We start from the raw sequence: 11,273 nt of genomic DNA, 5'->3' as shown, positions 1-11,273 counted from the left end.
TCACTTACTCTAATTAAGTGTAGCATAATCCCACTCCTACACAATTATAAATAGCCCCCCTTGGAGAGACTCAAGGACACACACACCTATATTTTCAACTTCATGTTGTTTCTTGATCAATAGTAGAGAAAACCCCAACTCTCCCTCTTTCACATCCTCCCTCCTAACCTTCCTCTTTGGAGGAAGTGCAACTTTATTCTCCACTCTTTCCACTCTACAATCTCTTACTCCATCAACCCAATAAATCATTTGTAGCACCTCAATAACTTGTAAATACATCACGATCTCTCTCATGGCTATGTTAATGATCATGAAATCATCTTCAAAACTTTCAAGTGTCGCAATTCGTGATGGTTAGCAAGCGTCGGTCCTCCCCTTAAAAGGTGTGCGAGAAATCAAGTAAGTGTTCTATTCTCAATTTACCATTGGTTTGTTTCTCCACACTTATTCAATTGGTCTAAAGAAATTTCTCACTGCAACTCTCTTTTGCTTCATTACATATGCATGTGGCTACCTCTCATGGTGATTTTATTTGTGTCACGGCATTGCATAGATGGAGATGAGCTCTCTATGCAAAGTGTGTTAGTTTGATGTAAGTGATTCTCTTGTGTGTTTGAGAGGCAAGTCTTGTGTGCATGATTTTTTGATGAGTGCTTGAGAGAGGAAGAGTTTGGATGTATTATGTGTATTTTTATGGGGAGAAGGTGAATGCTATTCCACAAATTGCATATTTCATTTTGATGCACGGCATTGGGTTGCATAATCGTTGATGGTGTTCAAGTGTCCAAAGTGTATATAGAGTAAGGGGGTTTTCAAAGTGTGTTGCTTGAGTGGGTGAGTGCAAGTGTCATTTTGATTGGTTTCCTTCTCCACACCCAAAAGAAGGTGGTGCCCCAAGTAGTGTGCGTACCTCTTTACGAACATTTTGTGAGGGTAGGCCCATTGGTTTGGGTTTAGAGGCCCCATTTCAAAAAGCTCGCCCTCATAAAGTGGTGCCTCCACGGAGGAACATATTTCCAAGTTACCTTCAAATTTTTTAGTGATGAACAATGGAGTTCCCATCTATCCATTTCATTTTGCACAACACATTAGAGTAAATGTTCACATAGATAGAAAAGTCTTTTTCCAGCAATGCATTGTTTTTATGTTTGGTGCAGAAAGACTTAGAGAAATACTGGCATCACCCAATCCAATTATACTGCCAATCATCAATTATGAAACTTCTTTTGATGTCCACGTTTTCATTTTGTTTTAAAGGCAGGAACAAGGAGTGGTGAAGGGGTGCTCAATGGCCATTGAAGGAACGAGGTCTTCAAACCAACAACGAGGAGTAGCACATGAATCACGATCAAAACAATGAACCTTTTAGGCCTATTGCTCGGCAATCCATTCATATAATCATTGCAACTAAGTTTAGGTTTCAATCTATCATAAGGAGGATATTTGGATCCACTCCCCTCAATGAAATCAATGCTTCAATTAATCCATTTATTCTACCTATGATAAAGTACGAATTAACAATGGATGTGTACATCTTCATTTTAATGTAATCAGATTTATAGTGTCAATAATCTTGTGCGGCCCGTAAGAGAAAAGTTTCTTTTAAAAAAAGAGATTTCATAAAGTCTAAACAAAATGTCAAGTTCTTTTCCCACGTTCTATGCAAGAAGTGGGGAAGATGCGCAAGAGTTTCTTGACAACTTGGAGATGGCACATCTCATATCCGGGAGAGATGAAGAGGAAGTAAAGCTACGAGATTTCCCGCTGGTTCTAAAAGCAGAAGCTAAAGCATGGTATGAGACCTTGCAACCCCAAATCAAGTCCAATTGGGAGAGACTGCGAGCAAGCTTCCTCTCCAAGTTTGGGCAAGGTGATACTTCTGAAGGACTATGGAAATGTCTTATTGGACATAAGCAGGTATCACTTGAAGACTATCCCTCTTATGAAGCAACCTTTGTCAATCTATGGGGTAGGTGAGAGGCTACATTAGAAAATCATGGTGGTGCACCTAACTTTCTAAAAAAAGAGAGATTCATGGTTGGCTTGTATCCACTTTTAAAGGCTAAAGTAGAGCTAAAATTCCCATCCACCTTCGAAGAAGCACGTGAGGTAGCCATCATCAAGTTTAGAAAACTACACTTCCAAGCACATAGAGCAAGGGGTTTGAATGAAGTGAGTGAGAGGGAGTCTTCACAAACCATGGAAGCACCAATTAAAGCCCCTATTGCACAATCTTCACAAATAGGAGATAACTCTCAACAAGAGGTTTTACAAAGGCTAACTCAACAGCTTGAGAACCTCACTCTGAATCTAGTACAAGGCCTACCTCAACAACGACAACCAAGAGAAGGGAATCGCAATCAACGAAGACAAGCTCAAGAGTTGCGATGTTGGAATTTCAATGAAATGGGCCATGGAATGTACAATTGTCCACATCCAAGGCGACTTCCGGGAGACATATATCCCCCCCGACCGCCTCCTCTCACTGTGCAGCAAGAACAAGCTCAAGGCCCACAAATCCTTCGTCGACCACCACCACTAGCAAATATACCTCCCGTCCCACATGAGGAGGAAGAAAGAGGAGTCAACATCATCAAGCTAGAAGAGGTAATAGATGAGCATACTCTAAACTTTGATGTTATGCCGGCAGAAAAACGCACAAGAGCACATGATAAGGATGAAGACATGAGAAGTGAAGGAACAAATTCAGCCAGAAGGGACAAGAAGAAGAAGTCAAAGATGGAAGAAGCTGAAAGTAGCAGGAAGAAAAGATCAAGGCGAAGGGAAATTGGTATCAACGACTTCCCATTGGAAAAAGGAGCTAGAGCCCTACAACATTCTGAAGGATTTACAAACCCAAAAGCCAAACATTTCATGGCCTCAACTTCTACACCTATCAGCCAAAGTAAGAAGGCAATGGCCAAAGTTGGTAGGTACAAGAATTCCAAAAAAGAAAGCAAATCTTTCCATTAAGGTTGTGGCCTCAAAGCTACAAAAGGATGTGGAACCCATTGTGGATGCTTACATAAGGGGTAAAAAGGTGTCTAATGTATATGTTGATGATGGAGCTCAAATGTGTGTGATCACGGAAAAATCAATGAACAGGTTAGGGCTTGAAATTACAAAGTCCTCTAATTGTCAAGCTAGGCTAGCCAACAACTCAAGTGTGAAGTGTTTGGGGATCATTGAAAATGTAAAAGTCTTTGTATGTAACATAGATGCACGAGTGGATATGTATGTTATGCCAGCTAAGGGGGAGGGCTATCCCATCATCCTAGGGAGGCCTTGGCTCATTGCTGTGAATGCAGATCAAAAATGGGGAAGTGGTCGTTTGATTCTTAAGAAGGGTCAACCGGTGGTGTATGATTGGCGAGAAGGAAAGCAGCTAGATATCAACTATGAAACCACGGCAGATGAAGAGAGTGAGGAGGAGAGTCCTTACTCAAGTGATGAGGAAGCATCAACCAGTGCATCAACCAGTGAAGAGGAGTCTTCTTTGGAGGTAATGGGAATTGTATTCAACGCCAACACTCAAGATGTTCCGATAGAAGAAAAGCCAACAGACAATCACACACGAGGGGATAAAAGATGCCACCACCTTGAAGAAGGATTTGAGAAGATGCTTGCAAAAGATCTTACTTGTGAGGAGAAGAGGTCCTACATCAATATGTTAAGGAGGTATCCCAATTTTTTTATCACTGACTACTCACAAATAAGAGGTGTAGATGTAATAGAGCATCGAATTGAATTGAAACCATGGACCAAACCCGTGGCTGAAAAGTTAAGGCGACTAGGATCTGTGCAACAAAAGGCTCTCCTACAAGAAGTGAATTGACTCTTGAAGGTTGGCTTCCTCTATCCAGTATCCAACTCTGAATGGGTATCACCTATTGTAGTCACTCCCAAGAAGAATGGTAAGTGGAGGGTCTGCGTGGATTACAAACCCCTCAACGCTGCGACAAAGAGGGACCACTTCCCTCTCCCTTTCCAAGATGAAATTTTGAATGAAGTAGCAGGTCACAAATGCTACACTGTGTGTGATGGGTATTCAAGATATTTTCAAATTAGAATAGAAGAAGAGGACCAACCAAAAACCACCTTCATCACACCTTGGGGATGTTTTGCATTCACAATATTTGTATTTCAGCCATTCTTTGGAAAATCTATAAGAGTCTTTATGGATGATTTCTGTATTTATAGTTGTAGATCACTTCATTGCCAAAAGGTTGAAGAGGGGCTTAAGAGGCTCCATCAATTTGGGGGACAACTCAACCCAGAGAAGTGTCATATCGGTGAATCTCAGGTGGTTTTGCTAGGCCATGTGGTTTCTTCGCAAGGAATTCAAGTGGATCCCTCTAAAGTAGAGGCCCTTTTGTCATTATCTCCACCAACAACAACAAAGGAGCTAATGACCTTCAACCACAAAGTGAGGTACATGTCTCGCTTCATCCATCTCCTGGCAGAAGCCATCGCCCCTTTGCATAGGTTGGCAAGCCAATCTACATTTGAATGGGGGAGGGAACATGCAAAATGTTTTGAGGAAGTGAAGGGCATTCTTAGCTCTCTCCCAATCCTAATGCCACCAGATCCAAAGGAGACTTACTATGTCACTCCAAGTGTAGGTTTCGAAGCAATTGGTGTTGTTTTGATGCAAAAAGATCCTAAAACATCATACATGAGGCCGATCTATTTTGCAAGCAAGGTGATGACTCCAGCCGAGAAGGGATACATTGAAATGGAGAAAGTGGTCTTTGCAATCTTGTTTGCGGTAAGGAAGTTTCGATCGTATCTTCTCCCTGTGCCATTTGTTTTTCTCACCTTAGAGCACAATCTACCATATGTAGTACAACACATGAGCCTCTCATCTAGAATAGCAAAGTGGGTGCTTGAACTCCAAGAATTTGAATACACTTTCCTTGTAGAAGATAGCACAAGAGCAGGACTTGCAGACATTCTCACCTACAAAGTGAGAGAAAGGGAAGGATCACGACTACAAAGAGAGGAAGGCTCAAAACAGTTCAAAGTGAAGGAGATTGATAATGCCCATACTTTATGCTTTGACGGAGCCTATCAACGCCAACAAGACAAAGCAGCAGGAGGGATCCTCATTGTAAACCCACAAAAGGAGGTAATGGTTAGAAAAGGTATCACTCTACCCAATGTTCACTCTAACAATGAGGCTGAGTATGCTGCTCTAACCCTTGGGTTAGAAGAATGCAAAGAATTAGGCATACAAAGACTTATTATAAAAGGTGATTCTTTGCTAGTGGTCAGGCAAATCCAAGGGACTTGGAGGTGCAAAAATCGTACATTGTTTGAGTGGCTTAGTAGTGTAAGAGCTTTGATGAAGGGTTTTAAAGCAACACAGGTACAACACATTGTGAGAACTCATAACAAGGAAGCAGACTTACTCGCAAATGAAAAGCTTCAAATGGCGGTAGGAGGTGTGAAACTATATGAACCCAAATATCAAGGTCAAGAGGAGCTAAAAGACATTATCTTCTTTCTACAAGCAGGTGAATGTCCCAAACACTTAGACAAGGTGCAAAGACATAGACTAGTTAAGAAGGCCACACCTTACCAGTCGATCCGGGATGATTTATATCACAAAGGGAAAGATTTGGTCTTGAGGAGAGTACCAAGTGTGCAAGAGATAGAGAAAATTCTTCTTTCATGTCATGATGATGTCTATGGTGGTCACTTTTCTCAAGATATTACAAGTAGGAAGATTTTACAAGCGGGGTTTATTTGGCGGAGCTTACATCGTGATGTCCAATATTGGTGTAAAGCATGTAAGCCATGCCAAATTGCTGGGGATAGACGACTAACATATGAGCCTCGAGTCCCAATAATATCTTATGGCCCTTTTGAAAAGTGGGGTGTGGATGCAATAGGTCCCCTACCTCGTACTTCTACAGGGAAGGTTTTCATCATCATGGGTGTTGACTACATGACACGATGGGCGGAAGCAACAAGCACAACCCGAATCACAGCTGAAGAGGTATCAAAGTTTATTTTTGATCATATTTGTACTAGGTTTGAAACACCCCTAGAAATCTTATCAGATCGAGGCCCGGGTTTTAGGGCTGACCTTCTGAATGATCTCTTGAGGAGGTTAAAAGTGAAACACCTGCATTCCACACCCTACTATCCTCAATGCAATGGATTGGTGGAAAAAGTGAATGGAATGATATGTAAGATCATTTCTAAACAGGTTGTGGACCAGGTTGTGGACCGGCCTAATGATTGGGATCGCCATTTGACGGTTGCTCTTTGGGCGTATAGGACATCTTTCAAGGTATCTACCCAATTCACCCCTTTTCATCTAGTTTATGGACAGGAAGCACTTCTCCCCATTGAGGTAGAGCTCTCAAGCTTGCGCGTTCTTGCAAGAGTGGCAAAAAAACCAAAGGAGGTTCTACATGAAAGGATCTTAGATCTCCAACGACTTGAGCTAGATAGAGAAGAGTCCATTGATCACTACATCACCAAAGCGACAAGCCAAAGGGATAAAATCAACAAGAAGCTCAAGGGGGAAGGATTGAAGGAAGGTATGTTGGTTCTTCGCTATGATAACCGACTTGATACTTGACTTGACAAAAAGTTTTTGCAAAGATGGGAGGGACCTTTCATGATAAAAACAAAGTTTGAGAATGGTAGTTATAGATTAGCAGATTTATCAGGAAAACTCCACAAGACCAGAGTCAATGGATGGAGATTAAAGCCCTACTTTCAACGTATCAATCCGTTGATAGGCAGTCATCTGCCTACATCGTCTAAGCTCCAAATTGGCATGGCTCCCTTCGGCTTGGCAAATTCTCCACCTATTTTTAAAGCTTTGATGTGCAAAGAAGAACCAGACTTGGAATCTGAACATACCCAAGGCAACCCTCCCATCTCCGATTTATGGGATTGAGGTAATGAAAAGCACGTCTAATGGAGTAAAAGAGTGCATGACACTCCTCCTATTGAAAAAAAAAAAAAAGGTGGAAAATGAAAAATGACAAAAAAAAAGAGAAAAAAAGAAGAAATGAAGCAACACCATCCTCCTAAAGATATGAATATCTCTAGGCTTGGGGGAGGGCTAATATGAGTGGCATAAAATGGTAACCATCTTTTTGCAACATTTGTCAGCCTACTCAACGTCCTCTTCCTCATATGTGTATATATTTTTCTATGCTATTAAGTTATCTAGAGTAAATTCTCCCTCTTCGTTTAACCTTTGTGGCGACACATACATTATACTCTTCCCAAAAATGTCACCTTAGTCATATATTTATATTACCACCCTTTTCTTTTTTGCTTTGTAAATAGAATAAGCATACAATAACCAACTATATACCCCCAAATTTTCTTAACTCTTGTGAATTAGTAGTAGAAAAATAATATATCCATCTTCCACCCCTTATAGATAAATTCCCATGGAAATCAACTCTCCACTTGTCTTTACCAAAGATTATGGTCCCTCTCTACAAGTCTTCTATGCCCCCTACATAGGTGGCCCAATATCTCTTAAGAATATACATATAGTTTCTCTCCTTTAAAAAAGAATCCAATTGTACATTCTTTTCACAAGAAAATAATATTGGGCCCTCCTCTATTTGTTTAAGCATCATAGCCTTTTGAAAAACCATGATTCCCCTTGGATGCATACAAGCAAAGGGCCCATACAAGAAGACTTTGAAGCAAAAGGTTCCCTAGCCTAGTGTGGACCTTCCAAACCGAATTCCTTGGTGCATGGGCGTGAAGAATAGTCCAAATTCATATCAAACATGTTGAGAAGGTCAATTTTGCCTTTTGAAGCATGTCATTCCGAGCTACAGGTAAAAAGTTATGGTCAAAATAGTGTAAATCTATCAGATTCGCAGCAAAAGGGAACTGTAAATCAAGTAAATCAAGAGAGTGAGATCTTATTTTTCCCCTACTCATCTTCTAGAAGAGCAATGAGTGTTCAAGGTCACTTGCATGTGATAGGACCAACCTAAAGATGCTTTCTAAATGCCAAGACAGACAAGTTGAGATACCTCACAGGAGCCACCCGTAGGGCCTCATGGTGGGGCCCACCTACATTATGCACCCCTATGGAGCCTTCACGGTCTAAAATGATATTTTTGGTGAATAAATAGTCCCTTTTATGTCCAATATTCAATGAGTGGTCAAAGGACACTTAATTAGGTCTAATCACTTACTCTAATTAAGTGTAGCATAATCCCACTCCTACACAACTATAAATAGCCCCCCTTGGAGAGACTCAAGGACACACACACCTATATTTTCAACTTCATGTTGTTTCTTGATCAATAGTAGAGAAAACCCCAACTCTCCCTCTTTCACATCCTCCCTCCTAACCTTCCTCTTTGGAGGAAGTGCAACTCTATTCTCCACTCTTTCCATTCTACAATCTCTTACTCCATCAACCCAATAAATAATTTGTAGCACCTCAATACCTTGTAAATACATCATGATCTCTCTCATGGTTATGTTAATGATCATGAAATCATCTTCAAAACTTTCAAGTGTCGCAATTCGTGATGGTTAGCAAGCGTCGGTCCTCCCCTTAAAAGGTGTGCGAGAAATCAAGTAAGTGTTCTATTCTCAATTTACCATTGGTTTGTTTCTCCACACTTATTCAATTGGTCTAAAGAAATTTCTCACTCCAACTCTCTTTTGCTTCATTACATATGCATGTGGCTACCTCTCATGGTGATTTTATTTGTGTCACGGCATTGCATAGATGGAGATGAGCTCTCTATGCAAAGTGTGTTAGTTTGATGTAAGTGATTCTCTTGTGTGTTTGAGAGGCAAGTCTTGTGTGCATGATTTTTTGATGAGTGCTTGAGAGAGGAAGAGTTTGGATGTATTATGTGTATTTTTATGGGGAGAAGGTGAATGCTATTCCACAAATTGCATATTTCATTTTGATGCACGGCATTGGGTTGCATAATCGTTGATGGTGTTCAAGTGTCCAAAGTGTATATAGAGTAAGGGGGTTTTCAAAGTGTGTTGCTTGAGTGGGTGACTGCAAGTGTCATTTTGATTGGTTTCCTTCTCCACTCCCAAAAGAAGGTGGTGCCCCAAGTAGTGTGCGTACCTCTTTACGAACATTTTGTGAGGGTAGGCCCATTGGTTTGGGTTTAGAGGCCCCATTTCAAAAAGCTCGCCCTCAACACCACTCGCCAAGGCAGTGGAAAAGTGGTTCCACTCAAGAAAAACCTTTACATTACCTACACACTCAAGTTAAAATGAAAAATTACATCATAACATATATGCATTGTATAACAAAAACGAAGCCATAAAAAAAGCTCACCTATAGTGTTATTGTGAATATCATCAACTAGCATGGATGTAGGGAAGTGTGCAAAGATCAACCTTGCCACATATTGGGAGATTTCCCCCTTCAATGAATACTCACGTCCATCATAGATTGGTGTTTTCTTGAACCACTTCAATATTAACACAAACCAAAGGATCATGGTAAGAGTAAATTATGGTAAGTTAACTTTTTAGATAAATATGTAAGTCTTACCTATGCCATGCTAGGTCATCAATTGCTTCCACATCCAACAACAAAGCATCCACACATGTAATAAACTCCTCTCCTAAACATGAGAATGAAATTTTCATTGCTTAGAATCTCAAAGAATGCTTAGAAAACCGTAGGAGTGTCAACGGTTAATGCAAGCAATAATTAGAGTAATATAAAGCAAATAAACAAGCAAAGAACATTTACCTGTGGTGCGTTTTGTTGGCATCCTCTAATGTGGTCAACGACTCATAATAGTCTCAGAGAAGCAAGACTTTGATGCTAGGGTGGATCCTTTTGGCGGAAGAGAAACTGGAAAGCTCTCCTCCTCATCATCAGAATCTGCACGCACACATTGGGAGGGTTTTTCGATACTTTTTTTACCTTTCCTTCCACGCGAAGATGGCTTGGTGAATGGCTCAATGTGTGTAGCTTGGGGTGCTATTACACCGTCATTAGAGATGGGACTCTCTTTCAAAAAACCTTTCCATACAAAAGTTCACCAAAAAAAAGGTCAACAAAATTCAATTTTAAACAAATTATATTAGTTTATACAAGAGATTGAGGTTCACTTACAAGCATGAATCTCTTGATCACTCTTTGGGATAACACCCTAGGGGATACTCCAACCACCATGGACAGTGAGAGCACTCCCAAGGTGTATTGAATTTTCAAGTGCAGCAATGTATATCTAAACTCAAACACAATAAGCAAAGAAGCACTTGCCTTCTTGTCTCATCCAAGTTTTCAACCTGTGGTTACCATCCCAAACAAAAAAAAGTTTTCCACGAAGATCTACCCAATCACCCACAAGATTTTTTTCAAATTCTGCATTAAGTCTTTGCCATATTGGATCCCACTTCTCAATCGTATCTTCTATCAGATGTTTGATTTCTCCATGTCGTCCTTTAAGTGAAATAGTAAAGGAACCCATTGAAGAGACATAGCCAACCCTATCGAACGTGGATGTCAACCAAGGTGCATCCAAAATTGCACATCGAACAACATCTGTAGCTATTAATCTCCAGAAGGGAACAAAAGGGGGCTCTGATTTTCTTTTAATATGAAATTGACTTATGACTTCATTCATCAACCCAAGAGACACATTCTCCCCAAAAACCCTGTTATGCTTTAAAAAGTCGTCTTCTTCGTCTTGGTTATTGGTCTGTGTGGGTATTTTGTGGGGTGGGAGCAAAATATGGACCAATAGTATTTGGAGTGATAGCATTGCTATTAGAAGCCCCATCTATAGACCTGTCCAAGGACCACACTTCATCATCAACATACACACATTGATTTCTTCTCTTCACAGACTTCTTTGGCGGACTCATTGGTAGAATCCTTGAGGAACCATCCTCAAGTATAACTTGCCTTCCTTGAATAGCCCCAGACCGTAGAGTCATCCCCCCTAAACAATTTGCTTCTCGTTTTTTCATGGAGCGTTTGGAAGCCATGAGAAAAATCTTAAACCTCTTTTAAAAAAAAATCAATAGCATAATCAAAACTCTGTTTAGAATTATCAAATCTTTTATAAAGTACTATAAGTGCAAAAAAGACATAACAGTTATAATGTATAAATGCTATGATTTGAGAGAGAGAGAGAGAGAGAGAGAGAGAGAGAGAGAGGTAATACTTAGGAGTTAGATAGCTAGATACTCTCTTAGGTTTAACACTTGACCTTCTGTTAAAAACTAAACATAGGGTAAATACCTTAGATTTTTGCATAAATCAAGGCGGTTTCAATGCCATA

At 40.3% G+C, this 11,273-nt stretch overlaps 1 pseudogene; it reads right to left on the bottom strand.

Annotated features, from left to right (window-relative positions):
• LOC147420209 (uncharacterized) overlaps positions 1-10,977 on the bottom strand; it is a 61,149-nt pseudogene extending 50,172 nt beyond the window's left edge.
• Between the last annotated feature and the right edge of the window lie 296 nt (positions 10,978-11,273).

This window comes from Adiantum capillus-veneris, chromosome 28 (assembly GCF_014529385.1).
Source record: "Adiantum capillus-veneris isolate H3 chromosome 28, ASM1452938v2, whole genome shotgun sequence".
Lineage (NCBI taxonomy): Eukaryota > Viridiplantae > Streptophyta > Polypodiopsida > Polypodiales > Pteridaceae > Adiantum > Adiantum capillus-veneris.
The sequence above is the reverse complement of the archived record's forward strand: the minus strand, read 5'-3'. Positions and strand labels throughout refer to the sequence as shown.